The sequence below is a fragment of the Chinchilla lanigera genome, unplaced genomic scaffold, assembly GCF_000276665.1.
Source record: "Chinchilla lanigera isolate Chin_1 unplaced genomic scaffold, ChiLan1.0 scaffold00015, whole genome shotgun sequence".
Lineage (NCBI taxonomy): Eukaryota > Metazoa > Chordata > Mammalia > Rodentia > Chinchillidae > Chinchilla > Chinchilla lanigera.
Genome location: NW_004955416.1, coordinates 6,134,633 through 6,157,698, shown reverse-complemented (window position 1 = coordinate 6,157,698; position 23,066 = coordinate 6,134,633).

The window sequence follows — 23,066 nt, the reverse complement described above, 5'->3', positions numbered from 1 at the left end:
CCTTCTACATTGTTGGTGGGAATATGAACTAGAATGACCATGTGGAAATCAGTGTGGAGTTCCTAAAAATTCCAAAAACAGAAATATAAGAGAAACCATGTGATATGCCAGGCAGTATCAGCTCTGCCTATCTCATGGCTGCCTGACCCACAGGTCCCTTCTGTTCCAGGTGTTCTCTGCTGCTCCTTGCTGCTCCCAGGACACATGAATGTTCTTTAAGACAGGAGTTCCAGTGTGCATTGCCCCAGCCCACCGCAGACAGCTGGTGATCAGGTCTGGAAAACTGCCAGGAAGTAGGGCCTGAGGTCAGCAGACCTGCCTCTTGCAGGTGATCCTTCTTCTTTACTTTTACTTTAGAGAAAAACTGCTTCTGTCCCCTGAGCTTTTTTCCAGCCTCTGTAGTATTTTCTTCAAGCCCTCTCCTCTGCCTTGAACTTAGGCTCTTGGAGAAATAATTGAGGATGTTCAGTTTTTATTGCAGCCCAGCCCCATCTTAGAACAAGATCAAAGCCTGCTATTGGATTGATTAGAGAAAAGGGAAAATTTCAGAGAGAAAAACAAACATTGATATCTTATTTTCCAGCCTCACACATGCTAGTTGGCATAAATAATTTGAAAATCTTTTCATGTTCACCTTGTAGACATGAGAGGGCCCAGAAGGGCCTCAGCTTTGCGTCAGAGATAATTCATTCAGGTCATGGGAAGCACAAGGGCTGGATTCTCTCTTGCTCATGGTTCCCAGGCTCTAATTCTTACCTGTACTAGCTCTTCTAGCCATGACATCTTTTACTGGCAGCAACAAGTAGCCCTTGATACCAAATGGACAGTTTGCACATAAATTGTCAGATAGGCTTATCCCTAAACCATACTCTTTACTGACTTTCACATACCTGAAGAGTTTACTTGATGACCATTCCTGAACCACATGGGCATTTCAGCCAGGTCAGAAGAAAGTCTATCAGTCCTGCTACTAACCTCAAAGGTTACCCTTCTCTGACTGAACCTTTGCCTGTTATTGTTTAGTACAAATGTTCTATTCTCTGACACAAATGGGCCATCACCTTGCTCTTGGCAAGAGCCATTGGCATTTGCTTATGTAGTTTCTCTTCTCTGTCTTTCCCCCTGGAACCATTTTCCATTTTCCAATATGACAGCTATTTTCCCCCTTTTAGAAGTTTTTTTTTTTTTTTTTTTTAAAGAAAAGCAAGATAGAGTCACCATATCTGTTAATATAATTACCCACTTTCTTTTTTTACCAAGGGGCTTGCTTGGTCAATGGCTGAAAAATTTAATCAATGGGATTTCTATGCTCAAAATAGAGGCCTATTGAAAAGAGGCTCTTAGACACTTCTATTTGGACATGAGTCTGTGGCTTATTATTAACCTTCCTCAAAGGCCTCCTGCAAGCAGTTCTCTCCCTCTTCTCTCTGTTACATAACACCAAAGGTGAAGTGCATTTTGTTCAAGATTTCATTCCTTTTACACTTTTCCCCTTTTCTCTCACTTGGCACATGCTGTGTTGCTTTCCTGAAGCTGTTTGGAATGTAGAAGATTAATGTCTTTCTTGGGCGTATTGCTGCTTCTTCCCCTCGAGTAGCATGGGAACATTTGCATCTGATGTAATTTGTCAAAGGAAGGAGCGAGTCTAGTGCCCTGGAAGGAATGGGGGCATGGCCGTTAATCCTGTCATGTGTCAGAACAAAACAAACACGCAGCTCCCTGGCTTCCTCTGAAGTTCAATGTCACAATCAACTTGTTGTTTCCTGATTTTGGCAGACCCTGAACCCAGAACGACTCCATATTATGTTTATTTCTTTCTATAGCCTTACAGTTGCCTCCTACACAGAACAATGAATACTGAAGAGGTTTGACGTGTCACCAGCCACATGTCATCTCTGTGCACTTCTAAACTGGAAATAGACCAGCTCTTCTGGAATGCTTTTCTGTCTGTGGAGCTACCTCTTTGTAAACATTTCCTAAGGGCATCTGTCTAATCAGGGGCTTATTTCCCAGAGTCCAAGAATGCATAGAACATGGATTGTAGGCAGGGAAACCCAGAGAAGGTAAAAAAAGAATTTTTTTAATGGCACAAAAGCTTGGATTAAAGACTTATATGGTCTTTAAAATATAATCATGTGTGGGGAGGACTGGGCACTTGCAGAAGGTATGGAAGAGCCTGACCTGCCCTCGTCCTTTGCCCTATACCTCTCTTCCATTTGATGTCCATCATATATTTTTAATGTGCTTTAAATAAATGGACACATATGTTTCCCTGTGTTCTATGAGCTTCCTGTCTCTAGTTGCTGAGACAAAATACCTGACACCTGAGATTGAAGACGGAAAGGATTATTTAGCTCACAGTTTGTAGAGATTTCACTCCATAATCAGGTGGCTCCAAGGCAAGGTGGCATGGCACAGGGACAAAAGTTCATCACAGAGGAAAACAGCAAAAGCAGCCAGAGCAAAAAGGGAGGAGCACCACAACAAGCCTCTTTCTCTTCCTTATATTGTATGCAAACCACTTGCCCAAGGTGGATATGACACTCACGCCCTAATCTCAGCATTGGGTCATGAACCAGTCACAAACTGTAGAAGCCCACTCCATGATTGCTTGAGGTTTTGGGGGCCAGCTAGACACAAGCCATAAGACTGCTCTAACAAATTCCTTAACCCAAAAAGGGGATTGTGGAAACCTCAGTTTGTGGCTAGCTGTTCAGTCAGAGGCACAGAAAATAATGTAGGACATTTGAAGTGGAAGCAGATTTGTGATCCAATCCTTTAGCCTGTGAGATCTGATTCTAACACCAGGTAGATAGGATCAGAGCACAGTTGACATCCAGCAGCTGTCTGACAAACAGTGACTTTTTCTGTGTTTTACAGAATCCAAGATTGGCCTATAGACCTATGAAAGGAAAAAAGAAAAAAAAGATTGTGCAGAGAATGCTATATAGCATGATAGAGTTGATTTTTGGAAGGTAAGTCTTCAACAAGAAACTGATGATTAATGGTTTGTGAGTGTAGAAGATACCAGTGTCCAGAGGCACAGGGCACCCTTCTTACCACAAACACCCTCCATTGCAACAGGATGTTTACTAAAAAGTAAGGCCACCTTCAGGAGTTTTTCCTCTGTAACATGTTGCTATCTTAGCTAACCCTTGCCCTTCTTCTGCTTTCATTCTTCTATCTGTTCCCTCTGACTTGAAAATTATATAATTTTATATATTTAATGCTTCTTCATGATATCAATTCAAAAATATCACGGCTTTGGGTTGAGTTTTCATCTCTTACCAGCTATATCAATTAAGATTCTTTCAAGAAACACACAGTATGATGTGCTGAAAATGGGCAAGGCAAGGGGGAACCATGCCAAGAAATGGATAGTTTTGAACCTTGGCTTGGTAACCCTTTGTGTCTCAGAGGTATCCGGAGTGTGCTGGCCTCATTTGCCCCCACCGTCCTTCCTAATAAATTTCCCGTATTGTTTGGAGCTGACGCCTCCCCAGCTTCCAGCTGCCTGGAGAAATGGGACTTTTGAAGCTTTTGCAGAAAGTTTTGTTGCTATTTCTAGGCCTGACATGTTGGTAAAGACAGAGGCTACTAGGACCCAGAGGCAGAAAGCGAGGGGTGGGGGGGCATCTGAGAGGAACTGTGCTCTTGAATCCAGACAAAGGTCAGTTGTCCCTGGACCTTCAAGGAGGAAGGTAGGCAAGTAAGTACCCTGACTTCCTGCTACTCTTCAGACTCCTGTAAGTACTTCCTGTGGTCCAAAGCCAGTGGGGAGCAAGAAGTAAACAGTGTCTATTGATGTAGTCTCCATATGAAACTCTGTGGGGCAGAGAGCAAGTGGAGGAAAGAGAATGGATATCAAAGAGCAGGCAGAAGATGGTACAGCCATCCTCTCAAGGAGCACCCACTCTAATCCTCCCCAGAAAGCCTGAAAACTCTGCCCACCCAATCTGTTCAGAAGAACTTTGTCGTTCTCGCTTAACACTTAGTGTTGATTATTTTTTGTGAAAAGATCTTTCTTAATAAATTAAAAGTTTCTGATAGAAATATTTAAATTTTCTATTTATTTTTACATATGCTTGTGTGAGTTGTTTTCAATGAAGTCATCTACTTCATTCTATGTCATTTAATTTATTTCATAAGTTGGTTATAATGTCTCTTTTTATATTTTTCATTATGTGTAAGACCCGTAGTGGTATATTGTTTATCTCTGACACTGGTAAGTGTGTTTTTCCTTTTTCCCTGCTTAGTATTGCTAGATGTTTGTCAATTTCATAATATCTTTGAGGAACCAGATTTTGGCTTTGTTCATTGTCTATTATGTCATTTTTCTGTATTATGTGTTGTCTGTTAAATCAGTATCTTACTTTTCTATTTCCCATTCTTCTACTTAAAATACTCTTTTTATCTAGTTTTTTAATGTGGAAATTTAGATCATTAATCAAAAATCATTGTTTTTCAACATTAAAGGTCAGAAACTTCCTTCCAATACTTGTCTGAATAATACAAACGTTTATATTTTCCATTTTCATTATTATTCAGTTTGACATGTTTTCTAATATGGCTTGTGATTTCTTTGTTGGCCTATGAATTAGTATTAGTGTGCTATTCAAGTTCAAAAGGGATTCAATAGAAATTTTACTAGTATTGATTTACAACTTTATCTGATTGTAGTTTCTAAACATATACAGCAAGATTTCAGTTATTTGAAGTTTATTCAACACCACTTTTGATGGGGCAGCATATTTCTTACATTGGTGAATGTTATATATGTTCTCAAAATAGTAGTCTGCTCTTTTGGGTACAACCTTCTCTAAATATTTTTTAGGTCAAGAGGATTGATAGTATTGTTAATAACTTGAATATATTTATGGTTTCCTCCCTTAACTTATTCTTTCAACTGTTGACAAGTAGCTATTAAAATGTCCAAGTATAATTACTGATTTATATCATTTTTTTTAGTTGCATTTGTTTTTATTTCATTTGTTTTGATATTCTCTTGCTATGTGCATGGACATTTAAGATCTTATGTTTTCCTGAGGAGTTGACTTTAGTGCTGGTACTAAGGGGAATTCCAGCTCTCTGTTTAGGAGTCAAAATCCCCAGAACATGTCTTGCTAGATACAACTATGAGATAGCTTTATCTGTGCAGTGTACACAAGTTAGAAAATCAAGATCCTTCTAGCAGAGAACTTAATGCACTCTAGCAGGCAACAGTACACTGAAAGGGCTTTTCTGACAATGAAGAGCATTGTGGAGATCAAGCCCATGTTTTAAATTCCTAGTTTGGTAGAACACAGCAAATCATCAAGAAGATAATACAACATGACCAAGTGAGATTCATCCTAGGAATGCAGTGATGGTTCAACATCCAAAAAGCAATAAGTCTGATATACCATATCAACAGAGCCAAAGACAAAATCACATGATAACCTCAATACATGCAGAAGAAGCTTTTAATAAAGTCCAACACTCATTCATGATAAAAACCGTACAGAAAATCAGGATAGATACTCTATATCTTAATCTGATAAAAGCCATCTATGACAAACTAACAGCCAACATCATACTAAGTGGACAAAAATTAAAAAACTTTCACTCTAAAATCAGGAACAGGACAAGGATGTCTACTATTACTACTCCTACTCAATATAGTTCTGGAAACAGTAACCAGAGCACTTAGACAAGAGAGAGAAACAAAAATAATAATGATAGGAAAGGAAAAAGGCAAATTATCATTATTCGCAGATGGCATGATACTCTACACAGAAGACCCCAAAAACTCCACCAAAAGACTTCTAGATTTAATAAATTCGGTAGCATAGCTGGATACAAAATCAACACTCAAAATCAATAGCATTCCTGTATACAAACAACTAATTCACTGAGAAAGAAATTAGGAAAACAATGCCTTCAAATAGCATCCAAAAAATGAAATATGTAGGAATCAACCTAACAAAGGGAGTAAAAGATCTGTATACTGAAAATTTTAGTACTCTGTAAAAGGAGATCAAAGAAGATACCAGAAAATTGAAAGATATCCCTTGCTCATGGGTAGGAAGAAACAACATTGTGAAAATGGCCATACTCCAAAAACTTTTATACAGATTTAATGCAATCTTGACCAAAATAACATTAGCATACCTCACAGAACTAGCAAAAGCAATCCTAAAATTCATTTGGAAACAGAAGAGATCTAGAATAGCAAAGGCAATTTTGGTCAACAAAGGCAAGGCAGGTAGTATCACAATTCCTGACTTGAAATTACACTACCAAATTACTGTGATAAAATCAGCATGCTACTGGCAAAAAACAGATCTGAGGATCAGTGGAACAGATTAAAAGGTGCAGACACAGCTGCAAACACACTCAGACACCTTTTCTTAGACAAAAGGGCCAAATATGTTCACTGGAAGAAGGATAGCCTCTTTAAAAAATGGTGCTGGAAAACTGGATCTCCACATGCCAAAGATTAAAACTAGACACATGTTTATCACCATGCTCAAAACTAAAGTAAAAATGGATCAAAGATCTAAATAAGAGAACAGAAACAGGAAATCTACTGGAAGAAATGGTAGAAATCTTGAAGACATAGGGATAGGCAGGGAATTCATGAACAAAAATCAAACTGCATGGGAAATATTTCAAAGAATCAACAATTGGGATCTCATCTTATTAAAAAGCTTTTGCACATCAAAAGAAATCATCAACAGAATGAAAAGACAGTCCACAAAGTGGGAAAATATTTTAGCCAATTATCCCTCAGACAAAAGACTTCTATATAGAATATATAAAGAATTTTAAAATCTGCCACTTCCAAAAGTCAAAGACCCAATCCAAAAATGGGCATCTGAGATGGATACATACTTCTCAGATGAAGAAATATGAATGGCAAATAAATATATAAAAAAATGTTTAACATCATTGATCATCCAAGAGATGCAAATTAAAACAACACTGAAATTCCACCCTACTCCAGAATGACTATGATCAAGAAATGAACAAATAACAAATGCTGGAAGGGTTGTAAGGAAACAGGAACACTTCTCCACTGTTGGTGGGAGTGTAGACTTGTGCAACCACTGTGGAAATCAGTATGAGGATTTCTTAGAAAGCTAGGATTAGAGGTTCCATCAGACCCAGCTATTCCTCCTCTGGATATCTTCCCAGAAGAGTTAAAAACATCATACCACAGTAATATATGTGCACCCATCTTTGAGGCAGCACAACTTGTAATAGTTGAATCTTGGAAATAACCTAAATGCCCATGAACCAAGAAATGGATAAAAAACATGTGATATTTTTATACAATGGATAATACTCAGCCATAAAGAAGGATAAACTTGAGAATTCTATAGGTAAATGGGTACAATTTGAGACCATACTCCGAAGTGAAAGAAATCAGTCTCTCATGTATTAATGTTGTATTGTCTCCCTGGTGTGAGAAATCGAAAGAGTAAATAAGGTCTAGAATGTACAATAGATATTGTGAAATGGGTAGTAATTACTTAAAAGGAAAAGAAACTAGAAAGGTAGAGAAAGGAAAGGAAGGAAGGAAAATGCAAAGTACCTATACTATTTGTGTCCCTTAGTTCATTAAAAAGGAAGGTTCATGCTAATATCAACTGGAGAATTTTTTTATACCCTCATCTTATACTCTGAATAACTACTTTAAAAATGACAATATGCAATGTATTAACAATTGCTATTCTCCTATTTGTTTGTTATGAAATTCTGTTTTACCTTTTTCAATAATATAAAAAAATTCCCAGTTTGGACTTGATATTTTTCTTTCTAGAGTATGTTGTTTATTAAATAGAAATATATATTTATGCACACATTTACCACCTGCTACCAGTGCAAATGTGTTATACCCATGTTTTTAATGTACAAACTATTTTTAATAAATTTTCTAATGAGAAGTGTAAGTCCTTATTTCAAACAAGACTATGCAATTTTTCCTCAAAAAGAAACAGAGGCAGCTAAGAAAATGACTATCCCAGCCTGGAGCTGAGGAAAGCCACATTGGTACTTGCTGTATGACAAGGTGATTGTAGATGATGAATACCGGGGCTCAGTCTCTGATCCATCTGATTGACTAAAATTATTGTCTTCTTAAATCATTTGCATTTCCTTTATTGTATAATGTGTCTCAAACAAGCTATTGAATAATAACATAATTGATTCTTGTGGGAAACTGAGGTACAGAAAGCTGACCTCAGTGGCTCACTTTCCAGGAGAGTGGGTATTGGAGAAGTGAAAGGGTTTAGCTGACCTCAGACACACAACCAAGACAGAATTAAAAAGAGAACAGATGTCTTCTCACTTTTTTCCACTGTACGCTGCTAATTTTCAGATAATTGCAGCCTAGAGAATTCTTCATTTTCATGTTCACTAAAAAATAAACAAACAAAAGCAGTGTGACACCCAGTCAGGAGACAGAAATCACAACAGTCATTTGGAAAAGGAAATGTAATAGGATGAATTATCAAACAGCAGGTTAAGTTAGAAAAAGATACAAAGGGATCTTTTTTCTCCTTTTCTTTTCTTTTTTTCTTTTTTTCTTTTTTTATCTTTTTGAGACAGGGTCTCGCTATGCAGTTCAGGCTGGACTTGAGCTCCCTTTGTCACCCAGGCTGGCCTCGAACTTGCAATGATTCTACTGCCTCAGCTTCCCAAGTGCTGGGATTACAGGTGTGCGCCACCACACCCGACCTGTGATTTCTATGATTAGTTGGTAGCAACCTAGAAAGCAAGCTCCATCCAGGGCTTAAAGAAAAGTGGAGAGGAGGAAGCTCAGATGCTAGGGCCAGGGAAGAGATGATTTTAACAGAGTAAACACACTACTTTTATTGGCTTGTGTGTTCTTCGGTATGGCAGCTGCTATTTATTTTTATTAGCACATAGTTGTGATAAATAATAATAACATTCACCTTGGGGAACTGGTGTGTATATATATATATATATATATATATATATATATATATATATATATATAAAAATAAAATCTTGATCTTTATTACTCTCCCTTCACCCTGTCCTCCTGTCTCCTCCTATTCCCAGATTCCTGTCCCATCTCCAGAAAGTCTAGGTCCCTATTTCCTGCTATCTCTTTTATTTTATTCTTTTTTTTTTTTTTTGAGACAAAGTCTTGCTATGTAATCCAGGCTGGCCTCGAACTTGCTGTGTGCTCTTGACTCAGCCTCCTGAGTGTTGGGATTACAGGTGTGTGCCATCAAACCCAGATGAATTTTGCTTTTTAAATTATTTATATTTTAGATTTCTTATACAAGAGAAACCATGCCATATTTAGTATACTCTGTCTTATTTCACTTAACGTTATGGTCTCAAGGTGCATCTATTCTCCTACCAGTGACTCAAATTTATCCTTCTTTATGGCTGAACCATACTGGATTGGCAATTGGTATTTAATATGACATTCTAGAAGAAATTTTATGTTGCTGTGTCCTGAATGTGCTACCTAAATATATTATTTCACTTAGGAGGGAATAGGTAAGATATTTGCCTTTGAAGAGTATTTAAAAAATTGAGCAATGAAACTAAATTGCCACAGCTACAAAGCGAGTGTCAGAGGAACCCGGCTGTCACATCATGGGTGCTCATTGACCCCTCTAATTGCTGACTAAATCTGCAAAATTCTAGGCTTTATTCTCTGGAGATATAACAATGCAAATTCCCTTAAGTAACCTGTCATCTCTGAACAAAAGAGAAATATTTTGAAGTTACTATGATACAGAATAAGATACAAGCAGAAGAGAAGTTATGATGGAAGGAATTTATATTTAGCAGGGATCTACAATTCCCTTTGCATTTCATCTCATTGAATTCTCAAAATAGTTGTATAAATAGGTTAAATATTATCTCTATTTTATACACGAGGAACATGAGGTTTAAGTGACTCTCCTCAAATCTCATACATAACAAGCAGAAGACTGGGGATTTAAGCCCATATCTTTCCAAACCCTTGATTTCACTCAGTTTTCTGGGAAATATGTTAAACTCTTCATCCAAAGTGAGACACCATTTTGAGACTAAGAGACAAAACTCACTTCTCTTTCTCAGACCTCAAACTTCAAATGCTAAATAAGGTCAAAGAACTTGTTAACTAATAAAGAACCTGCACAGGAAAGCGAATGAAGTCCTTATCCAGCAGAAATTGCTGAAAACTCTTTCAATGGTTAAACAGGATCCCAGCATAAAAAGTGATTCCCAGTTACCAGGCAAGAGCAGTGTCCCTGAAGTTCGCTAGCAGACTGGGCTGTTTCTGGCCTCTCTTCTAGAAACAAGGCACAAAGCTATCTGAGAAAGTGCCCTCTGACTACCTGAAAGGACTGTTTCTTCTGCAGCAGGTACTGTACATATTTCACTGGGGCTGTCAGGGCTGCTGAGTCACCAGGTGAAGGGACAGCTCACAGACAGGCTCCCATTGATGTGGTTGCCAGAGTGAAGTCATTGTGGTACCTCAAGAATTTAAGCCACTTGTAAGCTGCATTCTTTACATTCAGTTCATAACATAGAACTGTGTAGATCCACCAGCTCCGCAAGCACTGTACATTTCTGGTCATTAGCACCCGCTACCTTCTTCATTCCTCTCCCTTGAATGGATACTTTTACTCTGGGACATTTGAGCATGTGCTTCTCTAGCCCATAGTGTGACCTGCATGCAGTGCAAAGTCTTGCTCTTCTTGAAGTAAGTAATGGTAGGTTTTCACCTGGAAGACGGACTCCAGGACATCCAGATCCATGGTGTGTCACCTCTTCTTTTGCTCCTCTCTCCCTGCCACCTGTCACAGATCACTTGTCCTTTGGGTTAAAGCATCACTAGGGTGTGGAACCTTTCAGCTAAGCACACGCTGCCTAGAGCCAGGGGTACAGCAACTGACAGTGGTCTGGACCTATTTCCAAGCTGCCTGGGTAGGGCTCCTTTCACAGACTCCAGAAATCATTCCCTCCTATCCCATGGGTGACTGTGTTAGACTGGAAGACAAACTACAGAGTCCATCACAAAATATAATGTAGTAGGTTGCAACTCAGTTAGGTTGTTACCTTTAAAACAGGGTTTCTCCATTAATGTGGAAGATATTTCCACTTATAACTCCTTATGAACTATATTGACATTAATATCTATTGATTGCTTCATAGGACTTAGAGATATTTGCATATAGTAAATACTGTATACTCATATAGTAAATGTAAACAAATGAACAAATGCTAAATGTAAATCTTTATAATTGAATCTAAATAAACTTATAGAATAAAGAAATACCTTAATAGAAACACTTAAAATAATTTATTACATCTCAGATGAATATAGTAAAATACAATTTGTTACTGTGTATAAGAAAACAATATAATATGTAATATGATAATATAATAAATGTATTTTTGAAATATAGAACACTATTATATTTTAATTAAAGCATTAAAAGTACATGTGTACTAGTTCAATCTGTGCAGTATGTCTTGTAATATATCAACATTCTGATAGCTATTCTGGGGACCTTAAATTTGAACAAGACGCTGAACTTACTGTAAAGAAACCTAGATACAGATAACATTAAAAAAGAAAAATGTAAAAAACGATTTAAACTACTGTATCTGAAAAGCAAGTCCTGCTGACGTGGGATATCCCTTCTGATCTTTCAAAGGTGTGGAATTCCTGTACCCATCACAGGAAATGATATCAGAACAGCCAATCATGTCTTCCTTCCCAATCACAAAACCTCTATGGTTGCACAGTAAGTTATCTTTCTCTAAACAACTGTTCCTTCTATATGTATGGGAGAACCCTGTACTTTTTATAAACTGCTTCATCATCTCTCTGAAAGGGTGTTCTATTTTATTAAATGCTGCTGCTTTGTCTGAGTAATGTTCATCACCTCAAGTAATATATTCTATTTTCTATTAGTTCCCAGTCTAGGGTAATTGATTTATTTTGCACTTTTAGCTTCAATTCAAATGTACACAATTACTGGGTCAAATGGGACTGCTAATTATAGTTTTTTGAGGAATCTCCACAATGATTTCCACAGTGGTTTCACTTGTCTACACTCTCACCAAGAATGGAAAAGTGTTGCTTTTAACCCACAGCCCTGTCAGTATTTGTTACTTGCTTTCTTGATAATAGCCATTCTTTCTTGAGTGAGATGGAATCAGAATATTGTTTTAATTTGCATTTCTCAAAGGACCAGTGATGTTGAACATTTTTTCATAAATTTATTTGCTGTTTGTACTTGTTCTGAGAAATATTTATTCATCTCAAATGTCCATTTTTGGATTAGGTTGTTGAATTTGGAGAGTCTGATTTTTATATATTAGTCCCTTAAAGAACAGCTGGTATAATTTTTTTTCTACTGTGTAGGTTGCCTTTCCAAATTGTTGGTGATTTCTTTTGCTGGGCAAAAGCTTTTTAATAAGATGAGATTCCACTTGTTGATTTTCTCTGATACTTCCTGTGTAATCATAAAGTCTTTGCCTACACCTATGTCTTCCTGACTTCTATCTGTTCTATCTTCCAATAGATTCTGTGAAATATAAAGAAACTATTTAAAAGGAAAAGGGAAATAGGGAGTGGAAGGGGAAAGGAAGGAAGGGAAAGAAAAAATGAGAAAGTAAGGATAGAATGCAAACCACACTTTCTGAATGGAGAGGGGAACAGGGTTTGAAAAGAGGGGATGGAAATGTGGGGGTAAAAAGAGGAATCAAGACACCATGCACAGATACAAATTCCCTATAATGAATGTGGTCATTGTGAATACTTAAACTATACCAATAAACTTAAAGTAAAAAAGGCTTCACACAGCAAAAACCAAAACCAAAACACAACAAAAAATGTAGACAGTTACAGCCCAAGTCCATTATAAGTCCTGCTAAATAATCTGATGTAAAGCAGAGTTTCCTAATTTTTCTCTTCTATCACATCACATGCTTTGGTTGGTTCTCTGCCAATGTGATTATGAAAAACACTAGATTAGCAGGAACACAGGTGCTTTTTACGTGATTGAAAGCTAAATATTGCTAAATATCCTTAGGAAAACATTACCTCATATGAGGAACAAAGTTATAGCCACAGCTCTATTTAACACATGAATTCTATAAAAGTTTTGTCTTTGTTTATTCTGAAGATTCCTAACTACTTTCTTTTTCATTTTGCATCTTAAATAAACTTTTTACATCAATATGGATCTGTATATCACACTGGATCACTGCGTTCATGATATGGGCATATTCAAAACATTTGCTCAAGAAAATAAATTATATACTTTCTGACCACTTACACACTATTGGATGGAGACAAAACAAAAACAAAAACAAAACAAAACAAAACTATAAAAATGGTACATAATTTCAAAACAAAATGATAGAAAACCAACAATGGTTGTCATATTACTTATTGTTATCTTCAAAGTAGTTGCTCAGATTACCAGATACTGGTATGTAAGATTAATCAAACAATTAAACATTAACTGTTCCTTTCAATAAATCAATAGAAATTAGTAGTAAAATTATCTTAGCTATCTTGTGTGTGTGTGTATATATATATATATATATTCCTTCTTTGTTTCTCTTCTCCTTTCCTTCATATTTTGCAGAGTGATCACCACCTTTAATTTTAAAAATGCCAAGCCTTTTCTTCTTTTATATTGGATCTTTCAAGATTCTCTTAGAATTTTTTTCACTGAACACTTTTATCTTCTAATGCTATCAGATTTAATAAGTCAATGGGAGAGTCTTTGGACAGGAAATTATTCATATTGTGTTCCAAATCCTGTGATGTGGACTTTTCACAATCAACATTGTTTTACCTTGTTTGAAATGGGAGGAATATAACCTAAAATCTACTTCTTTGGTTTGAAGTGACTCTAAGGAAAGGGTGAAAGGATGTTGGTGTCCATCTGTGTGTGGAGCAGCGCTAGCACTAAACACTGGATGAAAGTAGTTGAAGTATGACACAAGGGACTGGAAGGCTGGAGCTGCTAGTGGAGTGGTGAGGGGAGAAGTTCACTTTTATAATGAGGTGGAGTTGTCAGTATGCTAAATGCATCAATACTCAGCAACTGATGGCTAGATTCTCCTCCTTGGAGACTGGTTTGGATAGTCTTCCACTGTTAACTGAGCTGAAGAATTTCAGATGCAAGAATGTATTTCCTATAAATAGTAGCCTACTTACATATACCTTGAACTGTTTTAGACTTATCTTTGTCTTAAACTGTGCAATTCTGCCCATTACAATTTCCATTACAATTATACCAATTTTTTGAGTACATGGTCAATCAATTGGAAATATTCTTGCTAGAATTTTGTCAAAATATCAACAAATCACTAGACCCGAAAATATTACTGGTCTGTCACACTCATAGGCAAGATCTTACAACCAGGCTTCAGTGACTTTAACATAGGTATTCATGATGCTCAATCTTGAAATTTGTTCATCTTCTGATTTCTATGACCTATATCCTCCTCTGCTTCAACTGTTTTGAGCTCCATTTAAGAACTCATCATTTCATAGAGTCCTTTATTGCATAACTTTGGTCAAAGACATGGTCATAACAATCTCAAAATTTGCAGTCTCTCATTCCCAACATAATTACGTTTTCTGACCTCAAAACCTATTGAGCCCTTCCACACTAGGCTCAACTGTAAGCACTGTGGATATAATGATGAATTTGACCAGTGTTCACAGTATCACAGAACTCAGAGCTCAGTAGGAAGACAGCCAAACCAATAAACTGATATGATGTATTACCTTTACATATTTCTGTAGGCAAGCCCAGGGGGTCAGAAGGGAACATAAGGATTTATTAACATGGAAAGCAAGGAAAGACTTCCTAGATGAGGTAATAGTTAAGCTAAGACCTAGTAGAGGAAGAAAAGTTAGGTAAAGGAATGTCTGGAGGTCGTTCAAGCAGGTTTTTAATTTTCTGATTCAGGGTCTAATACTTCAGCACTATCAACCAATGAGCTCCATAAGGCCTCATGCTTTGCACTACAGACGTCCCATGGCTTACATTGTACAGGATATAATTATAAATAGGGTCACCAAGAACAGTGGGAAGCCTTGTTCTTCTGTTTCAACTATGGCTGAGATAGAGCTCAGAGACATGGATGGAAGATGATCAAGCTCACAAAGTCATTTACAGATACTGTAGTCTTTATATACTCTTTTTTTGAGAGAATACTAATAATAATGAAACTAATCCACTATATATATTTTTTCAAATAACCCTATATAGTAAGTAGTATTGCTGCTGTTTAACAAATAAGAAAACTAAAGACTGGAGAGGCCAAGTAATAGGTAATAAATGGCTAGCAAATAGAGAAATCAACATTTACAACTAGTCATCTGACTAGCCTGCATTCAAGTGCTCGATTCTGCATCAAGAAATTGGGGAAATTTTGTCCCTTGAAGATCAAATAAATATTTTTCATATGTAGGGAAAATTCACACTTATCTTTTAATGACCAACCTAACTATCACTTAAAGAAGTGTTTTTCTCATGGCATCTGGTGGGAATATTTTAGTTTCTCTTTTTATTATGGTGTGTGATGCAGGTTAAAGTAGATTATTGGTTGAATGCATAAATTAATTAATATATTCCATAGCCATGCACATTTCTATCATAATCGTACTTTGGATTATGGTTATGGTGATGTTGGTACATTCATCAGCATGTTAAATTATGGAATTCTTGATGAACAGGATCAGTTTTAGTTATCTTTTGATGCTCTCACTTCAAACAAATCCTAACAGAGAGGTATTTGGTAAATGTATACTATGTAAAGGAGCAACTTAGAGGAGAAATGAATGAATAAAATGAATACATGAGAAAAGAAAGGAAAGAATACTAGAAATGAATGTCAAATGGTCAGAAATCCAATAATATTAGTATGTACTTCTTATATAGCTAAATCTCTCCCAGTATCTACCTTATTTTTTTCCATATAATAGAGATGTGAGAGGCTTTCTGTACTTTCCAGGAATCCCGTGCTTCCTTTCTGAGAGGGAGTACAAACGCTGCTATGTGTCATTTTAGGCTTTGCTATCTTGGGCAGGGACACATTGGTCTGTTGAATCTATAAAGGCAGCCTCACCCTTGGAAACTGTACTGCCCCTGTGCATGTGGAGAGAGTGGTGGTTGCAGTGATCCTGAGTTGCCTTCCCTATCATTCTTCTCTGTTTTGGAGAAACAGCACACATGCACATTTCATTCTGTCCTGTTTTCTCTGCTTCCTTCTTTAGTCCCAGTTCTGCCTCTATTCCTGGCTTGTGCAAGAGAGCTGAATCGTCTGGGGTTCGTGCCCACACCAATCTGTTTATCAAGTGCTGAGCCAGCTGCAACTTCACTGTTCTGTTGCAAATACCCTTTCTGCAATATGGATAGACTGAGAATTTTCTAAATCTATAAAATTCTGGCTGCACTTTGCTTAATAATTGGTTCTTCATTTCTCTCTTGTATTTCCCTGTAAGCAGTCAGGAGGGATCAAATCATACCTCCAACACTTTGCTTGGAAATCTATTCACCTACATGTCCAATTACATCTCTTGAAAATATTACCATCCTCAAACTTAGAACACAAATATAATTCATCCAAATTCCTTGCCACTTTAAATAAAGTTCACTTTTTCTCTGATCTTCAATGATATTTCTTATTTCATCAAAGACCTCATCAGAACTGGACTTAATAGCCATGTTTTTATATTATTATTTATGCATTCTCTAAGAAAATGCACTTTCTCCACAGCTCAGTCCTAAGCAAATGAAAACTTGCAAATTGTATCATCTCCTGCTTAAATTTTAAAAATGTTTTAAAAAACAAAAAAAAAAAAAGCAAAATCTCTTTCCCTTCTGAAGTATCAGAATCAGATTTAACAGTTTCTTCACACCAATATGTATTGGGTTTTTCTAGCATGCACTTCCAAACTCTTCCAGCCTTTGCTCAATTCCCAATTCCAAAGCTTTTTCTCCATGTTTAAAATATTTCTTGCACTAGTACCCAACTTCTTGATACTAATTTCTCTATGAGAGTTCTTTAAAGAAACAGAGTCACTGGGACGTATATACTTGTGTACAATGAGTCTATCATGAAAAACTGGCTCATGTGATCATGAAGGGTAAAAACTTCCATGCTCTGCTGACTCTAAGCTGGAGTCCCAGGATAACCAGGAGTGTGGTTTTAGTCCAAGTCTGTAGGCCTTGATAGTCTAAGAATGAGATGGCCAATATTCTAAGTTCTAGTTCAAAGCAAGTGAAGACCAATTTCTAGCTCAAGCCATTAAGCACAGATAGAAAATTCTCCCTTCTTCCACCTTTTGTTCTATTCAGACCATCAGATAATTCGATTACACCCATTCACATGGAGGAGGACAATTAGATTTACTCAGTCTATTCTACTAATTCAAATGCTAATCTCACCGAGAAACACAGACACAAGAAGAAATAATATATAGCCAAATGCCTGGGCACCCTGTAATCCAGTCAAGGTGACATAAAATTAACCACCACAGATTAGTATAATAAGTGTTCAATAACTGTTGAATAAAATAACAGGCAACACCACTATCTGTGACATTGAGACTATCCTCACTGTAATATGGAGCAGGTCACCAGCTTCTGTCCCATATAGCCCATTGCTAAGAGGTGTGGGGTATTTCAGAAGTATGTTCAATCTCTAGTGCATTAGATATCATATTTAGAAACATGAAGATTCTTCTGCTCAGTCCTAAGCAAATGAAAACTTGCAAATTGTATCATCTCCTGCTTAAATTTTAAAAATGTTTTAAAAAACAAAGAAAAGCAAAATCTCTGGGGTAAGTGTACACTGCATGTTAAAACTCGCACATTATTTGCTTATGCCTGCTTACAAAGAGTTGGAGAAAACATACCTGCTTAAAGTTTAGCTAGTCTTCAAAATGAATGTTTGGCTCACACAGTGGAGGCTAATTCTCACTACCAGAGAGCCATTTGTTCATTCAGCAACTATTTAATGAACACCTACTCAGTTCTACTAAAATGGGCTACACAAACAGAATTGATTATAAATTTTGTTCATCTTCAGACCTTCCGGTCAAGTTTAATTTAATGCTGGGGATTACAGTCAAGGAGTAACTCTTACAGCGTACTTAGGCTAATTGTGGTGTTTCTTCTTGTTTACATTCACGGTTGTGGTTTGGAAGCACTTGGAATCCTAGACTTCTTTTCAGAGAACTGAGTTATTTGGACAATTGGACTTGATTTTATTTTCACATTAGGCAAAACCACCTTAGGGCCTCCCATTAACCCTCTGGCTGGACAAAGTATAATAGTTTGAATATATAATTCATTATGATGGAATTAATTAGCTACAACTTGCTGGGTGCTTATTCTTTAGCAATAATGGACTTACATGCGTCATCATTGTTTTTTGATGGAGTCTTCATATTTCTTGGCTGCATTACTATTTTCAAATGATGCAAATGGCAAGCCTAAGAATTTCTTCCATTTCTCTTTGAGTTTAATATGACTTGGTGCTACTGGATAAATCTTAGCTTATGATTCAACAGGCCACAGCTGCGGGGGACCTGTAGCTCAGTGGCATCTAGCTCGCATATTCCCATTAAGAACTGAGGCAGCCAGGAAAATAAGGAAGAGATACATTTATGGCTTATGTTGGGTAATTTAATGCCTTGGGGTAAAGTGAGTGAAAGCCAGACAACCTTTCTCTAAGTTCCTTTGGATGGGAGCTGGCAACATCTAGAGCTGGCAGCTTTCTATCATGGAATATCCATTAAGCTTGTTTATCTCTGGAAAAACACTGCTCTGTTTCCATAGTCTGCTGTTTGTCAAGGAATGGTGCAAGAGCTCATCTTGGAGTTCACGGAGAGAATGAGCTTTCCAGCTACTGGTAAACTCTTCTTAGGGTACTGGTTCTTCTTTTTTGTTCTGAAATGGCAGGTGATATGCAACAGAATATGATCTGAACACAGGTGACTGATTCTTAGACTCTGGTAACTACCGACAGTAGACCTGCTATGGTTGACGCCCGGTTTCCTGAGTTTATGGATTATATCTGTACTTTGGAAGCTGAAATCCAGTGTAAGAATTAAAATCGTGTCTTGATTTCTGGTTTGTCCTTGATACTATGTCCCAGCTCCTACTGCCGGATGATGGAACCTTCTTGTTCTTTCTCTGTGGTGTATCATATACCCATGTGTGGCGTGTTGGCACATTCAAAGTTATACAGCACATTTGTCTGTCTTCAGAGCAAACAAAAGTGGTGTTTTATATGAATATTTATTAATGAAATAATCTGTAGTAGAATCATAAAAGGAAAAGTTTGATTACACTTGTGAAAAGTGTTATTCACAGTAACACTAAACACAAAAGCAGACTATCTTATGTGCTTTTAAATCACCAGATGTAGTAATCTGCAGATAAGAAGGCAAAGGATTTTCTTAGGTAATTAACTGTTATTTCATCTTAAAACAATTATAGAGATGGCTGAGCAAAGATATTGTTGAATCTGATGTAGAAATTTTTAGTTTTCTAATTTAAGTATAATTAATTTATAAATTTGTCTTTTTAGAAAATATATTGAAAATGGTTAATTTAAAAATATTTGAATTATAAAATACAGACTGGAGAGACAATATGATAGTTATGCACAGTCATGGATCATTTAATGACCAGGGGACATGCTGATAAATGTGCCATTAGGCAACTTCATTATTGTGAGAATATTACTGTCCTCACACAAACCTGGATCGTTTAGCATCCTATGCCCTTTTCAGATATGTGGTATATACCATTGTATGTATGTATGGTCCATGGTTGAATGAAACATTATTTTATGGGATATGATAGTAGTTTGTACCCCAGTCTGTCATAAATAGAGATTGAGTCAACTTTAAGCCATACTTCTTACAAAATAATTTATGGAAGAAGATGCTATAGAATTCTGTAGTATGTGGCTTATTGACCATTATATCTGAAAATTCATTCTTATATCTAAATTTAAGCCTAATATCATATATTTTAAATGTACTTTTCTCTAATAGTCAAAATATGAAACCTATATGTAATATAATTACATATAACTTATAAATAAACTATAACTGTGTATAGTGCCACCTAATAGTCTTAATTACACTAAGTACAATATTAGCACGATAGTATTTTTCATTTTTGCTTGTTTTTTCACATTTGATGAATAATGGTTATTTTAATATTCAAAATAGTTTATATTCCTGTGTCACTGGCTTTTCTGTTATGTACCCATGAAGGTTAAACTTAAGGGTATGTATGTAAGTTTAACTTTGAGTATCTCTGTAGCATTCCCAGCAGCCCAATCATTATGCTGATTGTTTTCACATTACATCATTGAATTGCTATAATATCACTCTGATACAGGAATTATCCACCCATTTTAGAGATGCAATCCATACATGAAGCCCACAGTAAAGATCTCTTAGCTTATTTTGAAATACAAATAGCAAAGTGAAAATCTTGGAATGACAGAAGACCCTTTCATGATTTAATCAAAGAATTCTGTCTCCATAACTGATTAATTTAAAAACAAAATAAGGCAAAACAAAGAATTCAAAATTCAAAAACAAGTCTTTTCTATAAAAAAAAAAACAAAAACCCACTGGACTGAAATCAAAGTCAAGAGATAACAATCTACTGCCCATGCTCTATGAACATACTCTATATTCTATATGGAGCCACAGATATTTCTCAATGTAAAAAATTAATTATAATTAATACTTTCATAACTGTTTTGACCATAATCCATAGTAAGAAATAGATTTTACATTGTGATTCAGTAGAACATACATATATGTATATGTACACATATACACACAGTTTTACCAATATATTCTGGCATTTTACACTTTGTTCTATTTTATTTTTATAATAATGGTTGTGACCCACTAAAATGATTTTACAACCCATTGATGGATGTCAATCTGAGTTTAAGCAATCACAATATGTTTTATTTTACCACTACTCACTAGACTGTATTTTACTACTACTCAAAAAACAAATCCATCCATGTCAGTCCTCAATTAAAACAACCACCACTGAAAAATCAACTGCTTTATCTACATGTATTCAAATACAAGATAAAATTTAATGATGTTTTCTTATGTTTGAAAAATGGTCCACTTATTAAAAGAAAAAATAATGAAGTCCTAAGCTACTGAATGATATAAAAGGAACAAAGGTTGATGCAATTCAATGAGGAAAATTAAAGTGTAAGGAGCACCAAAACAGGAGGTAGCAATGAAGACCATGTTGGAACAGTTCTCATAGGGGAGAAGCTAACTTTATCTTTTTTTTTTTTTTTTTTTGCTTTTTCTCCGGTACCGGGAACTGAACTCACGACCTTGTGCTTGCCAGGCAGGCGCTTTGCCGCTGAGCTAAATCCCCAGCCCCATCTAACTTTATCTTTATTAAAGGAAGAAGAGAGTTGACACAAAGTTTCACTATATCTTCAATAGCAAATAAAAGTAGGAGGAAGGAGGTTAGTTTTCATTTCCCATTTACTTGGGATATTCTGAGAATTAAAACCAATATCATCAAGAATGTATTTTTCTTTTCTAAATCACTTTTATGCTATTAAATATGTTCTGATTCATTATGAAATCTGAGTTGATCATTTGAACACTGGATTAGTTTTTGTTCAACACATGTTTACTGAGGTTCTTCAATAGGGTCAAGACTAGGATCTGAAGACAAAGAAGGGGCTGGGGATATAGCTCAGTGGCACAAGCGCCTGCCTAGCAAGAGCAAGGTCCTGAGTTCAATTCCCAGTACCAAAAAAATATAAATATGTAAATAAACAAATGAAAATAAAAAATAAAGACAAAGAAGACATGATATTTCTGCCTCCACTAAGCTTACATAAAGCTTACATAAAATTCAATTACATAAGCTTCACTAAGCTTACATAAAATTCAGTCCCAGAAAAGTCCCAGACAAGAGTTTTATGTGGTAGATAAGAAATGGAAAATGACTTTATGTTTCCATGGAAAGAATTCATGAGTTGGAAAAGAAAAATTAGATGTCCATTTGAATTAACCTTTCACTGAAATTTGACATTTTCTTCACTTATGAATGTGGGCAACATATCACCTCTGAATTATAACCTGTGACTTTTCCACCCCAAACACATCACAGTTATCTCCATTCTATTACAGTAGCCTGTACTTAAAATGTTACCTGTGCTTATCAGCATATTTAAATTGTGGTACTAAACTGTGGACATCTGCGGGAAGCCCAGTGAGTCTGGGCTCTGCCTCCCTGACCAGTGTGCAAGGCAAGTGAAGTCTCAGGCACCCTGTGGGGCCTCAGTGGCTACCCACCACACACATAGTGTGTCAACCCGGGCTGGGCTGCCACCACTCACCAATACAGGAGCTACATTGAGCCCTGACGATCTTCAGGCTCTCACCCTGCCACTCACAAACAATCAGGACAGTGACACTGCACTACAGGGAGTCTCTGGTTCTTCAAAAATGACAAAACAAAGGAGCAAAATGCAATCCCAGACCTCCACACCACCCAAAACAAGTCCAGGAGGTATCAACACAGAAGATCCTGGAAGTCATACACCCGAAATTTCTGAAATGATAGCAACTGAAGTAAAGAAATAACTCCATCAGGCCATAGAAGACATCAGATCAGAAAACATGTCTCAGGTGAGAAAAGAAATGACAAGAATAATGAAAGAAATGTTCAACATATACAAAGATGACACAGACAAGAAAATAAAAGAGCATAGACAACTCAATGAAACCTTCAGGGAACAATATAGAAAAGAACTAGAAGGTATGAAACAGATGCAGACAGATATCCAGGAACTTAAAAATTCCACTGAAAGTTTGCAAACCCCCCTAAAAGAAGCTGAAGATAGATTTTCAGACCTTGAAGACAGCATAGCCACCAATGAACGTGAAAGAAGGGGTGTCTTAAAAACAAGGAACCAGGAAATAACAAGTTAACACCTGCAAGATGAAATGAAGAGAAACAATGTCAGATTAATAGGTATTAATGAAA